The sequence below is a fragment of the Panthera uncia genome, chromosome E1 (assembly GCF_023721935.1).
Source record: "Panthera uncia isolate 11264 chromosome E1, Puncia_PCG_1.0, whole genome shotgun sequence".
Lineage (NCBI taxonomy): Eukaryota > Metazoa > Chordata > Mammalia > Carnivora > Felidae > Panthera > Panthera uncia.
The window spans coordinates 44,806,077-44,829,020 of NC_064814.1; the positions used below are offsets into that span (position 1 = coordinate 44,806,077).

General features: G+C 42.4%; 1 protein-coding gene and 1 pseudogene across 2 annotated transcripts in view; one reads left to right on the top strand and one right to left on the bottom strand.

Annotated features, from left to right (window-relative positions):
- Positions 1 to 22,944, bottom strand: part of SMG6 (SMG6 nonsense mediated mRNA decay factor) — a 227,433-nt gene that overhangs the window by 183,607 nt on the left and 20,882 nt on the right. The gene's annotated exons all lie outside the window — the stretch shown is intronic.
- LOC125926880 (ubiquitin-like) lies at positions 355 to 851 on the top strand (annotated as a pseudogene).

The following is a 22,944-nucleotide window of genomic DNA, read 5'->3' on the forward strand; positions in this document are numbered from 1 at the left end:
TGTGAAACGTGCCTCTTAAAACCACCTCTTCCAAGAAATGCACCCCTTGAAACAACGGCTCTCGTCCTCACACTGCAGCTTAGTGCCGCCTCAACACGGTCTTACATTAAAGCAATTTACTTGCTATTACTTCATTATCTCTCCTGAAAGCCAGCAGACCGGAGGGAAATTAGGCTAAATGTCAAATCAGGAGTCAGCTCCAGAAAACCCAGCCAACAAACAGAGGGACAGCAGAACTTAGAGTCCCCGCTCAGCTCTCAGGAGGGAGAGTGGCACTAGGCATAAGAAGAAGGAACCCCGCTCTTCCTCGTCGACGAGATGGCGGAGCGGTTTGGTGGCAGCGGCCTCGTGGCAGACGCAGACGCAGACATGCAGCCCTTTGTGAAGACCCTGACGGGCAAGACCACCACCCGTGAGGTCGAGCCCAGTGACACCACTGAGAATGTCAGAGCCAAAATCCAAAACAAAAGAGGGCATCTCGCGTGACCAACAGCATCTGACTTTTGTGGGCAAACAGCAGGATGATGGCTGCACTCTCTCAGGCTACGATATCCAGAAAGAGTCGAGCCTGCACTTGGTGCTTTGTCTGCGAGGTGGCATCTCCGAGCCTTCCCTCGCCAGCTGGCCCAGAAACACAACTGCAACAAGACAATCTGCCGTGAGAGTTAGGCTCACCTGCACCCCTGCGCTGTCACTGCTGCAAGATGTGCGGCCACACCAACAACCTGAGCTCCAAGAAGGTCAAGTGAAGCCCCTCCACTGGCTCTTCCTTTGTCCCCAGGGAGGCCTCCTGCCTGAGCCCCAAAGCCCTGGGACTGTAATAAAGTTTCCCTTTCATGGAAAAAAGGGGGGGGGGGAGAAGGAACCCTGAGTTTGTGACTATTCTACATTTACCGCTCATTTGTTTATTGGGGAAAGGGATGAGTACAGAATGATATGAACAGAGACCACTAATCTTAGAATTAAAGACCTGGGTTCAAACTCTGGTTGTGCCATTTATTTGCTATATAACTGCTGAGTAGTCAGATCAACTTTCTAAGGCTGTTTCTTCAACTATAAAACGAGAAGGCTGAGTGAGATCAGTGATGGTAATTCTACAACCCTGAGTGTGTGTGCATCACAAGAAAAGCTTTTGTTAAAAAACAGATTCCCCAGTCCTACAGAATCAGAATCCTCGGGGAGGGGAGAAGGTCACTGCGAATCAGCATTTTCAAAAGGTCTCCACGTAATTCTGAAAGGCAGCCAGACTTACGAACCACTGGGCTAGATCAGGGGTCAGCAAACTACAGCCCGAAGGTCAACAGATAGAATGCCACCTGTTTCTATATGGACCATGAGCTAAGAATGTTTTTTATACTGTTTTCATGGTTGAAAAAAATTCAAAAGAATATTTCATGACACACGAAAATTATATGAAATTTAAATTTCAGCATCCACAAATAAAGTTCTATTGAAATACAGCCACACTCACTTGTTTATATCTTGTCTGTGGTAACCCCCCTACAAAGGACAAGGTGAATAGCTTCGGCAGAGAGTGTATGGCCCCAAGACCTATAGTATTTATCATCTGGCCCTTTACAGAAAAAAAGTTTGCTGATCCCTGGGCTAGATCTAGAACACTGCGGTCTCAAAAGTTTTTCTACCTGCAGAACACTTGAGAGCTACCACACACATCTACTGGAAACAGTAATGTTTCTCATGGGCTGAGAGGTGAAGAAGGGTAGTGAGGAGGAGTGTGGTTTAAGAGAATCTCCACCTCCCAGGGTACTCTGATACCTACTTACCTCCTACCACCTCAGGGGAACCACCAACCTATAGTGTTCCGGCCAATTCTAAAAGCCCACAAATGTATGATTCTAACTAAATCTAACCTTTCTTAATTTTGAGTAAGCACCATCCTATTTGATGATAGGACCCCCCCAAAACAGACAAATAAACAAACAAACAAACCACCAAATGACCAAAGACTTCTGTTCTCAAAACTTTTGAACTCAAATGCCCCAAAGGCTTCAAAGAAATATAAATGGGGCCCTCCACGTTTTCACCTTCAATGCCACTATGGGGCTAAGTGACCAAGTGGAAACAGTACACCCCCAAAGCCAATCAAGTTTTTCTTAGGCCAGAGGGCCCTTGGACACTTCCCAAAACATCCGTAATCGAGGGAAAGTGCCAGATTAAGGTTTATGAATCCATGTGCTGTGGTCTGACGATCTGTAACAACCAGCTCAAAAGTGCCACCAGCTTGACATCCCAAGGTATACAGAGAGAGAAAGTTCAGCCAAAGGGCAGCACTGTTGCTCTGACTGGACTACTTTCTGAATGACTCTTCTTTCTGACTCATCTCTCTCAGCGCCTGGGAACTCTCATGCCCATCCACCCGAAAAGTAGGTGAGCTGGGACACCTTGTGTCTGCACTGTGTAAAGTAAGAGAGAAGAAGAAATGGCTGAATCTCCCACTCAGTGATCAGGTGGGCAACGAGAAAAACAGTTCTCTAAAGGCACATACGCAAGCTCAAACCCATCTTAGAAACTAATTGGCCAACAGAGTGTGAGAGTGGAAAGGTCATCTATTCATTCAACAAAAACTTACTTGCCACCTTCTGTGAACATGACACTGCCCAAACTATGAACAAAGGCAGATATGATCCCTGCTCTGCCCAAACTATGAACAAAGGCAGGGATGATCCCTGCTCTGTGGGTGACACAATTATAAAGTACCATGATTAGGGATGTACAGGATGCTCTGTACCTCCACAGCAGGAGCATTAGAGACCTCAGAGGAAGAGATCCTTGAGTTGAAACCTGATGGCTGAGTAAACAGTTTTGGAGCAGGTAGGGTATCTTGTCTATGTGACATAAGCAAATGGAACAGCATGTGTGCTGGTCCCAAGAGTGGTATGTGGTAGAGTGGCATGGCCAGGTGGGTGATTTTCCAAGAATGAGGCTGGAGATACAGGCTGAGCCAAACTGTACAAGTTGTACTCCTTATTAAATAGTCTGATCTTAATTAAGCTACTGAAAAGTGTTGAGCAGGGAAGCGACATGAACAAACCTCCATTTTTGAAAAGACACTCTGGCTACTGTTTAGAAATTTTAGTTTTCTAAGGGGTAACTGGCCAGGGTCAAATGTGCAGAGGCCAGGAGACCCCTTAAGAAGCTGCTGCAATCACTCCTCAATGGTAAGGGAGATGGAAAAGAAAGGGAAGGTAAAGGAAGTAGTCATTCCACACTCATCGACAATCATGATGCCATCCCTAAGTCCCAGGGGTTCTAGTTCTAAAGAACTCAATCTATAGAGACCAGCAGTGGCCCAGAACCAAGTATGAGTCTTTAGAAAAAGTCCCAAACTAAATGAAACACTGATTTCACTTTTAGAGATAATTTGGATATTTTATTTCCTTTCAATATTTTTAAATGGCCTAGCATGGTATTTGGTACCTTATTACATATTCAGTAAGTGGTTGCTGAATGAAGAACATATAAAACACAGAGATTTAATAGTGATTAAATAGGCTATCCAGGTACTACATATAAAAAACTCCCAAGAAAAACAGTGCAGTACTAATATTAATGCTGTAGGGAAATAACACGTTCATCACTATTTATGAGAATTTAAATCTATTTCTTTTTGGAGGGTAATATGACAAAACCCAAACAAAAGTAGTCAAAGAAAATCAGAGTTCTATCAGGAATTAAGGAATATGATCCTGAGTAACAGCAGCTCCATCTGCTACATTCCAGCCCAAGAGATGGGACAAAAAGAGACCACAGTTAACATCAGAATAAAAGTCAAAGTTCAGGGCACCCAGCTGGCTCAGTTGGTGGAGCACATGACTCTTGATTTCAGGGTTGTAAGTTCAAGTCCCACATTTGGTGGGTGTAGAGATTACTTAAAAATAAAATCCTGGGGCGCTTGGGTGGCTCAGTCAGTTAAGCACCCAACTCTTGGTTTCGACTCATGATCTCATGGTTCGTGAGTTCGAGCCCTGCATCGGGCTCTGTGCTGACCTGTGTGCAGCACAGAGTGCAGTGCAGAGCCTGCTTGGGATTCTCTCTCTCTCCCCCTCTCCTGCTTGCTCCCCCCCTCAAAATAAATAAACTTAAAAAAATTTTAATAAAAATAAAAAAATAAAATCTGAACACACAAAAAAAGCCATAGTCCTTACAGTCTCCTATAAAAGGCCTATGTAATACTCACTCTCCACTCCTGTTGCCTCCTATCCCTTGAATGTGCCAAGCATGCTTCCAGTTGTGTCCCTAGTCCAAGGGTTCCTAAACTTTATAGCATAATGGAATGGCGTGCAAATCTTTTAAAAATACAGATGCCTGGCCTCCATCCCCAGACACTGATTTAATTCCCACAGTGACACCTTGGGGTGTGACCTGAGCATTGGGATTTTTAAAAACTCCCCAGGCGATTATACTGTGCAGTAAAGTTTGAGCAGCACTGCTCAAGCTTATCCTGTTTTTATAGCACTTATCACCGATTTACACACACACACACACACACCATGACAGTGAGGATTCTGTGTACTTGGTTCACAACAGTGGGCTTAAAAAAGGTAATCAATAAATATACTTGGTGAATAAATAGCCTTTCTAGTCTGGCCTTTGGCTGTTTCTCCCGCCTCTACCCTTGCTGATACGGCCTACCTTTCAGCAACAAAGAATTATTCGTGGTGCCCAAAACTCATCATGTTCCTTCTGTCTACCCCAATCTCTATCTAAACCCTTCTCATGTACTCCTTTCTATATCTAGTACAGTCCTACTTTTCCTTGCTCTGCCTGTCCTCTACCTCCAGGCTGAACCTTACACCTTATCCTGCAGCCTCAGAGAGTATTTCATTCGCCACAGTACATCTTATACATCCGTGTCTGTCTTTAGACCAGCTCTGTCCATAGAACTTCCTGTCCAGGACGACAGATATGTTCCTTATCTTCACAGACCAATACAGCGGCCACTAGCCACATATGGGTAATAAGTATCTGAAAGGTGGCTAGTGTGACTAAGAAACTAAAATTTTAACTGTGTTTCACTTTAATTAATCTAAATAGCCAGTATGGCTACTACTGTACTGGTCGGCACAGCTCTAGACCATGACATCCTTTAGTTCATGATTGACTTCTATAACCCAGGACACAGAAATTATCAATAGTGATGGAGAGGTAAATAGAGAGATGGATGGACGTGATAGAGTCGGTTCTAAAGATCATAACACTCATACTTTTACAATTTCTGGCTTGTCATGTAATAGGAGGAAAAGACATACTTTGAAGCATAAATAAGGCTCAGCCAATGAGAACAAAGAATTGAAAGAACCTATCCAGTATTCTACCCAGCTTATAACCCACACGATGGGGGGCAAGGGTGGGGTGGGGGGAGTGTGGCCTAACACCTAATTGGACTGTACCTTTCAGAAGCTCAGGGACAGTCCCCAACTGAGGACAGGTTGAATTTACACTCTGTGCTTTAGGAGTTAAAAGTATCCCAAGCTACTCAAACACAATTTAGACAGTAAGAACTCAAGTTTTGTAACTGAACAAAACAAGTGTGACACACCCAAGCACCTTAACAATAATAATCCAAACTTCTACAACACCTTCTATACGTATGGCACTATTCTAAGCACCTTGTCTATTAATGTATTTAACCTTACAACAATGCTGTGAGTTTAGTAATACTATAAATTCTATATTACGGATGAGAAAATAGAGCACAGAGAGGTTACGTGACTTGCCCAAAGTTAACCCAGGCAGTCTGACTCCAGACTCTGAGCTCTTCCATCTTTCACCTTTAAAACAGGCAACCTTTTTTCTGTCTTTTTTTTTAAGTTTATTTATTTTCAGGGAGAGCATGAGTGGGGAAGGGGCAGAGAGAGAGAGAGGGAGACAGAGAGAATCGCAAGCAGGCTCCACACTGTCCACATGGAGCCTGATGCAGGGCTCAAACCCACGAACAGTGAGATCATGACCAGAGCCGAAGTTGGACGCCTGACCATCTGAGCCACCCAGGCACCTCAAAGAAAGCAACCTTTTGGGCAGAAACAAGACAGACACCAAGGATGTTTACAAAGGCCAAAAGCTAAAGCAACCCCACCAATGGTTCCAGCTATCACTCACTGAGACCACTAGTTCAAAGTCTTACAGATTAAGGGAAATAGATACTTCCAGTCCAGATCCTATCCTGCAAGTCAGCGGAAGCCCTTAACAAACGCACCCCAGGATAACGCCGGCCAGAAGAGAGAAAAGAGAAAAGTAGGTAAGAGCTTGCTTTCCATAACAGTAAAACAGCAATAATAAAACTAGTAAAACAAAAACCCTAACATTTTCTCTAGACAGATCCACAATCTGCCTGGTTAATAGAGAAATAGTTCTTCAAGAGTCAGAGAACGTATGTACATTCACACACCATCATCAAGGGACGGTGCATAATCCAGAAAAAATATCTGAAAACATACTCTCCTGCCCACCCACCTACCACAATACAGGAAAACCCCCGAATCTCTCAGGAAAGGGAGGAGCACGAACTAATCTAAGAACCCAAAGGAGAACAAAGCTTCAGTTTAAGAAAGATGTGGTCACAAAGAAGGTTTCGCAAACCACTCTGCTGTGGGTACCAAAAAGCAAATAATCAGCACACAGGGAGCTCTGGCAACCTCATGCAAGCTTCAGATTTAAGCAGGGCACCAAATAAGGGAAGGATTCTGGTGCGTCAACTCGTAGGAAAAGTGTTTCAAGTTAAAAATGGTTATTCAGGTTTGGATGCAAACTTCTGTATCTGTTCTTTATCAACAGAGGCACCTCTACCTCACTGTCAGCTAGCAGCAAAAAGAGAAGAAAACTGGGTTTGTCTAGCTAGCAAAAAGAGAATAAAAATGGGTTACACTCAGACAACGTGACCTGGTACAGCCTGGCACTTACCTGGACGCCAAAGACAAGGCTATAAACATGGCAGCACGGGACTTCTGGGACGCCACATCCCAGCTGGATCCAAGCGTCTCCAGAAGCAGGCAGGCCATGATGTCACTCCCTCCCCCCCACCCCCCCAACAGCCAGATAGTTCGACATTAAGGCCAAACCACAGCACTTTTGGTGAGAGACTCAGTTTCACTGTGACTGGAGGCAAGGCCTGCTTCCATCTGGTTTTTTGTCAGTCATGTCTCTTTTGGACTTGTTCCCAAGACCCAAAATATCTAGTTCAAAACGATAGGGCAAACACCTTCAAAATCTCTGATCTTTACTCCAGTTCTCCTTTCCTCTCAAAACAAAACAAAACAAAACAAAACAAAAAAAAAAACAACAAAAAAAAATTCTTATGCATACCAGAAAGCATTAGCAAGGGAAAACATAAGCATTAACTTCTTCCTCACTTATTTACAATGCTCTATCCCTGTCACTATTCCTGCTAAATGTATGGGGAAAATCTGAGTTTAGAGTTAAAAAGGAAGAAAAGAACAAAAGTGACATGAGTCAAAAAGCAATTACTCTGCTGGTTACAAAAGTATATGCTTAGTTTGTGACAATTTATCAAACTGTATGGCTTCTTTTTTTTTAATGTTTATTTATTTTTGAGGGAGAGAGAGCACAAGTGGGAGAGGGGCAGAGAAAGGAGACACAGAATCTGAAGCAGGCTCCAGCACCAAGCCCGATGTGGGGCTCAAACTCACAAACTGTGAGATCGTGACCTGAGGTGAAGTTGACACTTGACCGACTAAACCACCCAGGTGCCCCAAATGTATGGCTTTGATATGTACACTTTTCTGTATGTATATTATAATGAGATTTTTTAAAAATTACCGCAACTTTTTCTGCTGTTCCACAAAAAGCCTTTATTCCATAGCCAATACCCTTTGCCCCAAAAGTCCTAACCCCCACACCAAGATTCTAACTCTGAGGTGGCAGAAATGAAGGTGACTGTGCTAAAAGTTTGGGGCTCCATCTAAGTGCAGAAAGCTACACTGGTGTTAAAGACCAGATCAGCTGATGGCGTAGATATATTTGTTTTACAGATGTAGAAACAAAGAAAGAGATTAAAAAATGTGTTCTCAGAAATAAAAAAACAATTTAGGAATGTATCCAGAAGATGTAACTCCTAGTCTCCATTAGCCACAAGGGACAGCTTACTGGGGATGCCAAGGGCATGCATCTATTAGTACCTTAATCAACCAAAGTGACCAATATGTCACTTTGAAGTATTTTAAAAGCCATACTGTTTTACAGATCTGTCCAGAACTCTAAAGGAAAATCTGCCAAAAAAAAAATTCCTCAGAGAGAATGTCAACCGACTTACACATAGTTTGCTTTACAAATTAGGACCTAGTATCTCAGACATTTGTGGCACAATTCAGCTCAAAATCTCATTAGACAGAGTAAAGTTGCAGCATCCTTACCAAGAAACACCCCAGAAAAATGCAAATCCATAGACGGTATCATCCCAACTCCTCATTCCCACATGTTCAGCAGTTGCAGTCCTACTGTGCGTGTGCAGGGCAAGAACAGAACTTTTATTGCCAATGGTTACCACATAAAGCATAACTTATTCCTAAGCCAAACCGACGCTGGCTCAGAAAGCTTCCCAGAATGATGGAAGGCATGACTTTAGGATGACTCAACTTTTGCTAATGCATAAAATAAAGCAGAGAAGAACTATCTGAAGGATCCACTTCTAAGCTTCAGCCAAATCAAAAGCCCAACATATCTCCTTTGTGATGAATCTTCAGCTCCAGCTGACTGATTAAACAACATCAATGTGGACGTCTGTACTGTGGCCTAAAATATTCTAATTACAGACTCTTGGCTAGGAATCCCAGAAGCAACCACTTAGTTTCCAACCATACCACATTTTTATCTATGTTGTTGCTTCTGCCAGAAAAGTTGGCTACTCACATCTACCTAAAGAACTTCTTTTATCCTTCAAAATTAAGGACAGATCACCCTTCTAGGTAGCTTTCCTTGTTCATCATCAGTTAATGTTTTTCCCCTCGGTGTTACCCCTGTACAATGTACACGTTTCTATTTTGTAACACTTTATTACAAGTATTTATTTACATATCCATTTTTCCCACTAGACTGTATCTTTGAAGGAAAGATCAATATCATTTACCTTTCTGTGTGCAGTGCCTAGAATAATAACTAACATACAGAGGTACTCACTAAATATTTATGGAAAGGACTTGAATGGGGATAGTGAAAACCTTGATCCCCTCAGAAATGACTAGCTGACCTGAGAAAGAGGTTTTACAACTGAATAATCAAGAGAAAAAGAAAAAAATGTGCATATAAAACTGTAAAGCCCGTTATTTAAGGCAACATACAAACGCATATACTGAACTGCAGCATAAAATAAATTGAAAACAAGAAAGAGAAATGAAAGAGAAAAAGATCAGAGGTCACTAGTAGTAAGGACATGACACAAGTCGCATGCCAGAAAGTCCTTCACATTTACTAAAGGAAGTTACAAGTTCAGTGCTAACCTCTGAAACAATTAAGACAGAATCATTCTTAAAAACAAATTCATAAATGTGCATGAATTTAAATTAAAAAAAAAAAAAGCCCACACAGCACAACTATCTCTGACACTAAAAGCAGAAATTTCTCCCATGGGTTTCCAGAAAGAAGATACCACGTGATGCAAATGGCAATGATTCCCTAGACCTCCTTATTATTATTTGTCTTAATATAGGCTGCTGACCTTACACCAATTACAATTCAGTCAAAGCAATGCTACTTGAGGCCAGTACGTCACCTAGGTACACACTTCTCAGATGGTTCTAGGCATGAATGACATGGCAAGAACAAAAGGAGGAGATGCCTGGTGATTTCCATCAGAGATAATAAAGTTTTGGATCAGTGGACAGAGGGAAGACAACCAGAAATATCACTGAAGCCCTCAAAAATAAAAATGTGTGGCAGATACATTTTATAGAGACCGAAGCATTAGAAAGAGTCTCCATGGTATCTTAAGTTCCTTCTGGTCTAATGTCTATATAGTAATACTTGGAAAAATAAAACTGAGCAGTAACTTCAATATTAAATATTTATGAGTAATGCGAACGGCTTCCAAGAGGGGGAAAAACCTGGAGTTTCCCCCTGAAGCCCAACAAATAGTCTGCCGACTGGGAGAAGATCGCCAGCCAAGAAAACAACTTTTTCATATTCTCTATCTCAGCCCAAACATCACATCCAAGACAGTGAAAGCAGAGTAGACAGATGAATCTCTGGAACCTTTAAGAGTAGAGAGGGATTACAGAATGATAGAACTGCAGATACATCTCCCCAAGAGTATGGTCAGAAATAAAAAACAGTACAGGAAATTGGTGAGAAAGGCAACAGGGGGAAAACAAAAAGGTCACTGCAATCTCTTACCCCAACCAACAGGCAGTATGTTACTATATAAAGTGAGCTGCTCCCACAGTAACATCAAATCACTACTCTATTCCTTCCTCAAGCAGCTGCAGAGTGACAAGGATCCTGTGTAAGGGTCTCATTCTTATTTGGAAGGCTCTTCACAGACTAGGAGCTGGATCCTAAGGGACGATTTATAGTACACCCTCACATACATTCCAGTTGGCTAGAACTCAGCAGCTGATTGCTCCCTTGTCTAACTTGGTAAAGAGCCAAAGGAGGACTTTTCTCAGTCAACTCTCCCAGGCTGGAAAATTCTCCAACCCCAGAATTCTGGCTTAAGTCTGCATATCAGGTTATTCACAAGATGCCAAAACTACGTCCTTACATTGGCTCTGAACAAGTCTCTCAAGTACACCATACAGATTCCCACAGATCTCATGGCGATCTGGACATTAAGGCCAAAGATGGCTACTCTTCCTCTCACACAGAGAGCAACATGCTTCTGAAAGCACGGGCGACATCAAAACAAAGCTTTCGCAAACTATATATGAATCTCAACAATCCTTTTAAGGGTGAACATGCAACATACTCATCAAATGGCCTCCTTAAAACCTCTTTATTATACCCTACTGAGAACTCTCCCCATTTCACCAGTTACTCACATTCTCTCTCACACTATGGTTGGTCCTTATGCCATGAACAGCCAAATCCCAAATCTGTTTCTCTGACTGAGAGGAAATGAAAGAGGAGGAAACCTTAACAAGGTGTTTTTGGTGTCACCAAGCTCCTGTATTGGTGATTCCCAACCAAAACGGTACCACTCCTTCCAGGGAGTGCTTGGAAATGTGTGGGGGCCACCACTGGCACCTGGTGGGCAGGTCCAGGAATGCTAAACATCCTGCAGTGACAGTCCCACAAAACGAAGAACTGTCCCCCAAAAAGGCAGTAACACCCTTATTAACAATCAGTGTCCTAAATGAAGGGCCGCCCCTGTATTAACTGCCTTCGCCCTTCCCAGCTTCTAGAGCAGTGGTGGGCAAATATTTTCTGTAAAGGGCCAGAGAGTAAATAGTTTAGGCCTTGTGGGCCACATACATCTCTGTCACATGCTGTCTCCTTTTTAAACAAGTCCTTACATAAGAATGCTATAAACCACTCTTGGCGTGCAGGCCACTGGCAGTCTTTTATCTACCCCTGTTCCAGTGTGTTACCTGACTCATCACAGTCTGTTCACACTGAGACATGCTGATTAAAATAAAATGCAATGAAGTGTGTTGTAAACAACTTTAATAACGTGTACTACAATTTTAACGAATGTAAAGAGAGCTTCAGAATTGAGCCTTAAAGCCTAAAAATAGGACCATTATTCACTTCTAATTAATCAAACCGTTCCCCCCTGTCCTCTCCTCCTCTGCTGTGCAAGTCTTGTCCTGAATGTTTATTTTCAAACACGTTTCTCAAAGAGCCCCCCGGTCCTGCCTTTCCCCCTCTCCTCAGGATGCGTTACTTCCTATTCAGTATGCGTGCCACTCAGTAAGTCTCTTTAAAATTACTACTATTAACATTTTCTGAAATGTCTAAACCAAACCAAAGCCTGGAAATTCTGACTGGTATCTGGGTCCTGACTTTCCGGATGGTAGCTAAAGGTCACGTGGGGTGGAAAGTGGCCTGTGGGTAACACAGAATACACACATGCACGCGAACAGGATATGTTGGTAATCCGGTTTCCTGAGACCTGGTGAGTTGTGAGAGTTCTCATCAACACTGGTGGGGAAGATGAAAAGCCCTAAGCTCGGAAATACTGGATTGCAACAAAATGTCCATTCTTAGAATTAGATTTCTGGCTAAAGCAGAATGGGCAGGTAACACCTCTTTTCCCCCACGTTCTACTTCTCTAAAAATACAAACAAAACAAACACAAAAAAGAAATGAAGTCAGTATCTGACCAGGTTTCTTCAGTGTGGAAGCTGGTGTTTGCAGCATGGCTTATGTCACGTCTCAAGCCCAGAAAGATGAAGAGTGTGGTTTTGGTGTTTAACCAGCCTCAACTGCACCCTGGCACTCTGTTTCTTCCCCCAGAGAACTTTGCTCTGTTAGAGGAAAGAAACCAACCTCACATCTTGAAACGAAACGGCTAGGATAAAAATAAAGCCCTGAAGTGGTTTGGTGACCGAGGTCATACAGGGCGTTAAGGGTTTGTAGGTAGGGCCAATGTACTTTGAGAAACTTCCACTCACTGCCAACCACAAAGAGACAAAGAAAGACAGCAGCCCGAGAGTCCAGCAGTGGTCCAGGCTCCAGTCCCCGCCTGCTGGGGGCTGCATCTCAAAGAACACTTCACATTATCAATATCTGAAAAACCCAGTCCTGGTTCCACCTCTGAAGTACCGTCACCAAGTTCTGTTCCTCATGGCCTAAGAAAAAGAGAGCCAACCTGTAGCCCCTTCCTAAAAGAAAAAGGCCTCAGGAACGCCTGTCATCCTACGTGGCCAAACAGCTTCCAGGGTGGAGGAATACACTGCACACTACTTTACAAAAGTAAAGGGCTACCTGAATGACGTGACGTTAATGGAACCCCCAAAGCAACCCTGCGTAACTGTATACTACCCCCCCTACTGATAGGACATCTTTGTATTTATAAGGCCAAAAAGCTAAGCAAACTTTGATAAATACGGGGTAATGAAATAACTGAGTTACCAGACAGAAAACATTTGCCTATTAGCACAGAGCCTCAGTGCTTCTCTCACTGTAGATTAAATCGGTGCTTATGCCATCCAGGGAAAATCAGGGCAAAAGCTTTTTCGTGGCACTAGTTCTGGAAGTGCCAACCTAAAGGCTCACAGTACTACTCTAAGAATTAAAACACTCCAATACGAGACCAGACATCTTGCCTAAGAAAGCAGGCCTTCTAACACCGAGCTCTGAACTACAGCCATGTTCAGGGGCAGCGGGGGTGAGGGGAAGGTGGAGCTATTAGATGTGTGCCACCCACACACCACAGCTTTCTTTTCGCCACAGCAGTGGCAGCGGTGGTGGCAGCAGCAGCAGCTCAGGTGCACAAACTATGCAAAGGGGCACTGAGAAACAAGACAAATGGTCTGAAGAAAATGCCACCTGCAAAACATGGTTAAAAAAAAAAAAATTAAGAAAGCCTTCAAACAACTGTAACAAGTTGAGCATGTGAAAGCTCGCGCTCTGGACCACCTGACCCGGGTTTCTCACAGTGAAGCTGTGCTCCTTTGCGGGCCAGTGTTTACTTTGCTGGACACTTGATTCAATGCAGGAAAAAAAATATACACGTGTACTACCCAGCCTCGCAGAGCCATGCATTCAGACGAAAGAAAATCATCATTCTCAACTTATGAAAGCACCTCTAAGGAAAAAAAAAAAAAAAAAAAACTAAACTAAAAATGTGGAAACATGGACACATGAGATTCGGGCAGGGGCAGCAGGCAAAGTGTCAGGCCAAAACTATGATTTCCAAGCCTAGAGAAACGAGGTTCTCACTCTGCCAGAGATCTCAGATCAATGAAAAAGCCTGGGGTTAGGGAAAATTACATGAGACAAGAAAAGTTTATTCTTAATCAACCAGTTTGATGGGCGGCATTCAGACTCTACTAGAACACAGCCTGAAGCTTGTCAGTTCACACACTGAGGAAGAATAACTTCTTGCTTTTCACCAAGTTTGGCTGCAACAGGATGTTGAGGAAAGAACTGTCCCAGAGCTCTGTACGTAGGCCTCCATTCCCAGAGGTACAAATTTCATTAGGAAACAGAAGTGATACCTCCAGGTTCCTTAGGCTCACTAGTACTAGACTATACACAAAGAGTAGGGCGTCTGGGTGGCTTGGTCGGTTAAGCGTCTGACTTCGGCTCAGGTCATGATCTCACGGTCCGTGGGTTCGAGCCCCGCGTCAGGCTCTGTGCTGACAGCTCAGAGCCTGGAGCCTGTTTCAGATTCTGTGTCTCCCTCTCACTGTGACCCTCCCCCATTCATGCTCTATCTCTCTCTGTCTCAAAAATAAATAAACGTTAAAAAAAAAAAAAAAAAAAAGAGTAAACCAGCCTGGTAGCAGGGCACATAGCTAACTAGTTTCTGGGTCAACACCAATGACAATATCATGTGAACACAAGCAAAACACTTACGCTCCTCCCTAAAAAAAGAGAAAACAAAAGAACCCTTACGGTCCAATGATTAAGACATTTCCAAACCGTAATCAAAATCAGGCCTGTCTGGGGGGACTTGCCCGTCCTAAACAGAATCTCTGAGAAACAACTTAAAAACCTAGAATGCAATAACCCACGTTGGTGGCACTCTTAAAGCACTAATCACAAAATCAAATGCCTACAGAGGCAAGGCAGGTGACAAAAGTGGCTGTGTGTAAGTCCAGGAGAGTTGGGGGGTTGGTGGCAAATTGGAGAACACAAGCCCCATTAAAAGAGGGTAGCTGCTACTTGGCTCTGGCAAACTGTTGCCAGATCTTGATTTTTTTTGTAAATTAGCCGGCAACTGATTGAAATGTTAAAACAAAACAAACAAAACCCTGCCATTTGTCCCACCTGAACCATCTGATCAGCCTTAGCATCACTGAAAGTGAGATAAACAGACACTTCCTAATGCAGTGCACAATGAGGCACACAGCTCACCTGTGAACCTGAATCTAACCAAGTTTCTAGAGCTAATTCTCATTTATAGGAATAGGGGGGACAGAGGGAAAGGCTGAATGATACCACAAGGAGACAAATTGAGAGTGTGGGAATTCTATAGCACAACTAACCTGCTTCTTTAACAAGCTTATAACATGAAGAACATCTTTCAAAGGGAAGGCAGAATTGTTCTTGATTAAAAGAAACTTAGAAGACGAGACAATCAAACATAACATGTAGGTCTTGATTTCAACAAACCAAATCTAAGAAGCCATTTGATAGATAATGTGGGAAATAAAGTTATGGATCAGATACAGAATGCCACAGACAGACATGGCAATGGCACCGTTGTATATTAAAAAAGTCCTTTAAAAACCTTTTTTTCTTTTCTTTATTTTAGAAATAGAGAGAGAGAGGAGAGGGGCAGGAGAAGGAGAGAGAGCAAGTTCCACACTCAACGCAGAGCCTGACGCTGGGCTCGATCCCACGACCCTGGGATCATGACCTGAGCCAAAATCAAGAGCCAGATGCTCAATCAACTGAACCACCCAGGTGCCCCCAAAAAAGTATTTTTTATAAGGTATGTACATAAGTGACATGTGTAGGGATGCAGTGATGTGACATCTAGGGTTTGTTTTAAAATACTTCAACCGAGGCAGGGGGAGCGGAACACGCAGGAGGGAAAGCTAAAACAAATGTGGGAAAGTCTTGATAATTGTTGAATACCAGTGACAATATGGGGATTCATTTTATTATTTTGTCTTGTGTGTATTTGAAATTTGTCATCATTAAATAAAACTCTTCACATCAAACAAAACAGGTCTGCATTTAGACAGCCAGTTTGTGAATTATTAAGCTTCACTGTTCACTTTAATTAGAAACAGTAAAAAAGGCAAAAATAAACCTAACAGCTTAAAAGATCATAACAAAAATGTAAGTATGTAAATAAGAACTACCACCAACAATACATGAGAAGTTACCATATGCTACTCATTGTGCTTCACATGCATTATCTCATTTAGTCTACCAGTATCACCGTCTTACAGATGAAGAAACTGCAGCTCATGCCCGAAGCCTCACTGCTGATAACTGATAAAACTAGGACTTGAACTTAGGACTTCCCAAAGCCCAAGCTGTTAACCTCTGCACTATGCTGCCTCTGACATATCAGATGCTGGACAAAATTAATGAAATCTATCACGCTGCCAGCCTCTAAGAGAGATACAAGGACTTGTAGGCAAGCACTCATGGAAGGATTTCCCAAGTCCAACAGTAATATGAAGGGGGAAAAAACAACCAAAGGTGAATAACAGTATGTACGACATGCCACTAATAATGTAAGAAAAGGGAGAGAACCATGTTTATGTGTATACACACACACACACACACACACACACACACACACACACACACGTTTTACCTATTTAAAAATATTTCTTTAGAATATTTGAAAAGGCAATCATTCCTCTGCTAGACCTTTTTATCTCTATTCCCACTGACCTAGAAGCCACCCCCAACACCACCACCTAGAAACTTTTCCAACTAGAACCCAGCTTTTCAAACAAAGTCACAAAGGTTCTATGCCCACAGGGCCTCAAATTAGCCCTCATGCCCCAATTTATTACCAGTTCAAGATGCTTCCTCATGAAACGGACCCTTTTATACTCAATCTTTCAAAACTAGAATGAGTCCTATTAGATGTCTAATCTTTCTTGAACTTGTTCTTCTTTATTGATGTAGCTTGAGAAGTTCCTCTTTACACAGGAAAGGGAGAACATTATGGTGTCACTCACTGTGCTACTTGGATAAATAGCAAGATACAGGTATCTGTGTTTGACTTCTGAAATTAGAATACCACTTTTCCAACCCAGTTCTGAGTTGATAATCAGGCATGGATTTTTCTCTTTTGACTCCCCAGGTTAATGGGTGTTAGCCATTTCCAATCTATGTGCTATGCCCTATATAAACATGCAGGAGGGGCGCCTGGGTGGCTCAGTCGGTTGAGCGTCTGACTTCTGCTCAGGTCATGCTCTCACAGTTCGTGGGTTTGAGCTCTGTGTCAGGCTCTATGCTGACAGCTCAGAGCCTGGAGCCTGCATCGGATTCTGTGCCTCCCTCTCTCTCTGCACCCCCACCCTCTGCTCACGCTCCGTCTCTCTCCCTCTCTCAAAAATAAATAAGCATTAAACATGCAGGAAAAGCAAACCCTAAGATGTTAGTAGTGGTCAACACTAGATGGTACAAACACATTGTTTGTCTGCACTTTCAAATTTTTTACAGTAAGGATGTGTTGGCTTTGTAACTTTTTAAAGGCAATAAAAATACCAAAATGAAGAGAAAAAGAGGTTTGCCCTACTTAAAGCCATTGGCAATTTCCTCCAACAACCAAGACGCAAAGAAACATCACTAGTATCTTCTGCATGTTTGAGTTCACAATGCCTAAAAAACCATCTAAAAGAGTAGCCCTCAAATTTTAATCAACAAACTGCAGGACAAAAAATTCAGTCAATTTCCATCCTACCTAATTTAGTGAATGAAACAGTACTGCTTTTGTTGAATTAACAACGCAGACATGACAAGCAAACAATGAGAAATTCCAGAAACAAATTATTTCCAGCATCCAGAAGTACATTATTTGGGCCCAGCCCACTGACCACTACCCATACATACCACAGCACCAAACAAGAAAGTGTTCCTGCAGAAGGCTCAGTCTCTCTCCTACTCCACCTTCCTCACATGATCCTCCAAATTACCGTATGTTTAGATACCTGCAAACCCTCTGCTGTGCCACACCTCCTCTGCCTTTGCCCATGCTGTCTCTTCTACTTGGAACACTCTCTTCTCACCTGGCCTAGTTAACTTTTCCAAGAAGTCTTCCAAAGTGACTCCCCTTTTCCTCACTACAACCCATGCTTCCACCTGGACTGAACCAAGTAGCCCTTCCCCATGCTTCCACGGTACCCAACGCACACCTCCCTCATGACGCTTACCACAATATACTTGGTCATCATTATTTGTAGACTTCATATTTGTGAATTCAGCTACTTGCTAAAACTTATTAGTAACACCAAAATCAATCCCCATGGGGTTTCCACAGACACTCGTGGACACACACAGAGTGGCAAAAAATTCAAGTTCCCTGATACACCTGTTCCCAGCTGAGGTCCAACAAGGTGACTCTCTGCCTTTTTGTTCAAGTTCTCATACTTTAAACAAGGGCCCTTTTCACAGTCTATCAGTGCCATGCCTTTCACATTTGTGTGCTTCTTGTTGGTGATTTCACTTTAAAATGGCCTCCAAGCATAGTGCTTGAAATGCTATCTAGTGTTCCTAAGTGCAAGAAGGCTGGGATGTGCCTTACAGAGAAAATGTGTGTATTTGTTCAGGCACAAGTTATAGTGCTGCTGGCCAGGAGTCACCAATATATATTAAATAAAGTGACTTTAAACAGAAACCTACATAAAACAAGATTATGTATTAATCACCTGATGAAATTCTTATAACCAGAGGCTCACAGAAACCTAATCCTGTTTTTCCTTTAGAAGCAATGGTTCAGTATTCACTAATTCAGTGTCTGTGGTGACTTTATAGCACATAACTACCGCAAATGACAATAACCAACTGTATGCTGAAACATTCTGTTTACATAGCCATGACTTCCAGCAGATCAGAAGCTGGCAAACGAGGCCCACAGGCCAAAGGCAGGCTGCCACCAGTCTTTGTAAATAAAGTTTTACTGGAACACAGCCATGCTCATTCAGTTAGGTACCGTCTATGGCTATTTTAGCACTACAACTGCAGAGGTGAGTAGCTGTAAAAGAGACCATAGGACCTGTAAAGCCTCAAATATTGACTATATGGTCTTTTACAGAAAAGGCTTGCTGACCCACGCACTAGACTGTAAACTCTTTGAGGTAGTAACAATGTTGTATTCATGTTTACAACCCTAGAACAGAGGCACAGCAGGACAGGTAAACTAACCTTCAGTCTGGTTAAACACTGGACCCAGAAGGCAGCCGTCTACTCCAAAAACTCAAGAATAACTGCAGTAAATTCTGGACTGGACATGAACAAGTCCTGGGGAGGTGGGGGGGGAACTATGCAAAGAAATAAAATAAATATTGGAATGTGACAGAAGGAACAGGAACAAAAGGAAAAAAAACAAGGCAAACAATATCATTTGGTGGATGAAATAGGATATGAGATTCAAATAAGGAAAGGCCAAATGATTGCTATTAGGAGCTACTGAAGTACAGTCCAGACTGAACCCCAAAACCATTCTGAAGGGCCAAAAGGAAGGAAGGCTTGTCAAGAGTTTGGCCAAATACACAATGACATTTCATTACCTAAAGCCATTTTCCACACATGGCACCAAACACGTTATACAGTAACCACAGTCAGCTGGGAAAAGGAAATCAAATCATGCCAAAACATGAGAACTCAATGAAGTTGGAGAGACAAACATCTGTTAACGACTCCCATTCTCACTTGCTCATTCTTCCCCAGTCAACAGACACAAGTTACATTGGATTCAAGATACAAACAGAGCAGTTCCCTGGCCTTTCAGTGTGAAAACGGGTCTCTGATGCTATAATCTCCTTAATTAACTCACTGTCTGCAACAACTTGTTTGCTAAGCAGTACCTTTTTCTGATTTCCAAAGGGACCTGAGGCATAGCAGAAGGCACACCTGCTAAATAAAGAATGCTTGGGACCCTTGTGACACTGAATTTGAGTAGCCTAGCTGTCAGGGGTAGAGTTTAAATAGAAGTCTCAATTAGTTTAAAAGGATGCCATTTACAGTTGAGGTTGGCAGTCCCTCCCCAGGTAGCATGTTCAACCCAAACCACATCTCAAGGCTAAAAACCAACAACCCACAAGCTAACCTCCTGCAGCCACTCAGAGAGAGATCCAAAACCTGTGCTTGGCAGAGAGAGAACAAACTAGTGGGGACTCTACTATCATTACTAACAACTACTTGAAACTACAAATTTTCTGTTTCTTATTCATGGATGTAAATTTTAGTAGTTTGTGCTAGAAATGGGAATTGTCAAAGGAGTAGTTCTTAGGCTAATCATCCAAAGAAGACAACTAAAATGAACAAGCAATGCTCAGCAAATATTTAAATTACACAGATAAGTTAAGCAAATGACACATACCTTCATAATGAAATATTCAGCCACACTAAGAACATACTAAGAAAAGATACTCTTGGACAAGTAGAAATAGAGTCTGTTTTGCTATAATCCTTGTTTTGAAAATATATGTTTGTTCCATTGTGATAAATGTGTTAGGGAACATTTTGAGTAGAACACAAATTTTGCATCTCCTTATGCATGATTCTGTTCATGAGAAACACCGGGTGAACATAGGAAACTACACTCAACTGAACCCAGCTACACAGGAATATAAAACACACACACACACGCTCACACGCTCACGCGCTCTCTCTCCAAATATCTCCCAGCTACTACAGTTCACCATGTGAACTCATAGAAGCTAAACCTACCCACATGTGATGTTATACCTACTCGTACAATTCCAAATAACCTTCCCTCCATCACTTCACAAGAATCCACAAGCTATCATCCTTCTCTCTAAAAAAGAGTGTAACGGGGGGCACCCAGGTGGCTCAGTTGGTTAAGCATGCGTCTTCAGCTTAGGTCTCACGGTTTGTGAGTTCGAGCCCCGTATCGGGTGAGCTTGAGCCCCGCTTCAGGATTCCCTCTCTGCCCCTCACTCACTCGCGCACTCTCTCTCTCACTCTCTCTCACCAAAAAAAAAAAAAAAAAAAAAAAAAAAAAAAAGTGGAACGGGAAGCTTTAGTCCTTCTGAAGCCCATTTCTGTAGGCAAAGTTCATTTCTTTTTCAAAATAGTATTTTTGTACTTCTAAATTTTTTCTAATGTTCATTTATTGAGACAGACACAGAGCATGAGTGGGGGAGGGGCAGAGAGAGAAGGAGACACAGAATCCGAAGCAGGGTCCAAGGCTCCAACCCGTCAGCACAGAGCCTGACACAGGGCTCAAACCCACGGACTGTGGACCACGAGATCATGACCTGAGCCGAAGTCTGATGCTCAACTGACTGAGCCACGCAGGCACCCTAGTATCTTTTTATTTCTTAATCAATGGATAATGTATAAAATTGCACAACTGCCTTATCAGGTTCATATCTTTTTTTTAATACATCACTGAGGAAGTTTTTGAGTATTGTGCCCCTATCCCCATCTTCCCCATAAGCTCTGTGGTTTTTACTGTGTGATTTTACATAGTACAGGGAATTTTAGGAAGTATGTTACATTATAACATTATAACAGAACCAACTGTATGTCCAGCTGATAATTTAAAAAAGCAAATTATAGATTAGTATATACAGATATCCCTTGCTTTTCAAAAGTTCATGCTGTATCACTTTATTTTTACGAAAGACCTACAATAGTACCACTTTTGCTAACTGAAAGAAATCCAAAGGGGATTTTGGCTTTTATAAAAAAGCTGAAAAGCGAAGCTAGCATTCAGCATTTGTCTTCAGAGGCAGCGCGTACCTCGAGTGGCACCACCAAGCTCCTTCTCTGGGAACTACACTCGTCACCTCAGCATCAGGCCACCAGAGCTCTGAACTGTGTCTGCCAGCATCTGTGCTTTGTCTGATCTATTCTGTGCATCCATTAGCAAGATGTGTCTTATGGTATCAGAACAGCCTAAAAGAGGGTATTTTGGAGGTCTGGGAACGTCGAAAAAATTTTCCATACAAATTAATGGCAACGGTTTCTCTGCTTTATGCCATTTCGGCTTACGAAACATTTCATAGTAATGCTCTATTTTCAGATAGCAGGGGACATGTGCAAAGAATAATCCCATTTTTGTTAAAAATATATTCTATGTGTCTACAGGTATGTGTGTACGTGTACACACTTATAAATGCTTGGAAAAAAGGTCTGGAAGGGCCTCCATCAAATAGTTAATAGTGGTGTCTCTGAAGGCAAGAATACAAGGGACTCTCATTTTAAACTTCATGGACACTGATGTAGATACAGTGGTATCCGTATTGGTATTACTTTTGCAATTAAAAAAAAAATCCCCTTTAAAAAAAATAAAAGAAATCTGTTCTAAGAGAAGTACTGAAAAGAGGATCATCACACAATCTGATTATGTCCCAGCTTAAAATCCTACTGCTTAAAATCCTTAATACCTGATATCCAAATTCCTCAGTATTTATGAAGGATCTGCTCCCCTCCACCGTCTCCAGCCTCATTCCTCAGTTTCTTCCATCATTTATATATTCAACTAAGATTTATTTAAACTCCTGTAAATGTGGGCACTGGGGATAAAGTAAGTGAACAAATAGATATGGACCTCTCACAGAGCCATGAATCCAGCAAGGGAAAGATTTTAACCAACAACAACAAAACTGTACCCAAAAGTACTTAATTAAAAATGTGGTTACAAAGGGGTAACATCCAGGCTCAGGGATCAGAAAAAGCTTCCCTGGAAAAGGGAAATGATATTTAGACTGAGAATTTAAGGATAAGAATGGGACTGATAGAGAAGAGCACTGCAGAAAGAGAGAATGTGTGATAGCCAAGGGTCAGAAAAGAACTTGGGCCCTTCACGAAGAAACCAGTACAACAGGGCTGGGGGTGGGGGGGCGGAAGAGAAGTATGGTGAGAAGGTATGGTCAGAAGTTGCAGGGGCCAAATCATGTGGGGCCCAGTATACTACAGTACAGATTTTGGACATGACTCCGAGAGCAAACAGAAACAACTGAAGACTTTCAATCAAAAATGTGTATCTGGAAGCTCACTTAGGTTACTATCTAAAAAAAGGCCTGGGGTGCCTGGTGGCTCATTCAGTTAAGCGTCCAACTCTTGATTTTGGCTCAGGTCATGATCTCATGGTCCATGGGATCAAGCCTCGCACTCACAGCACAGAGCCTGCTTGGAATTCTC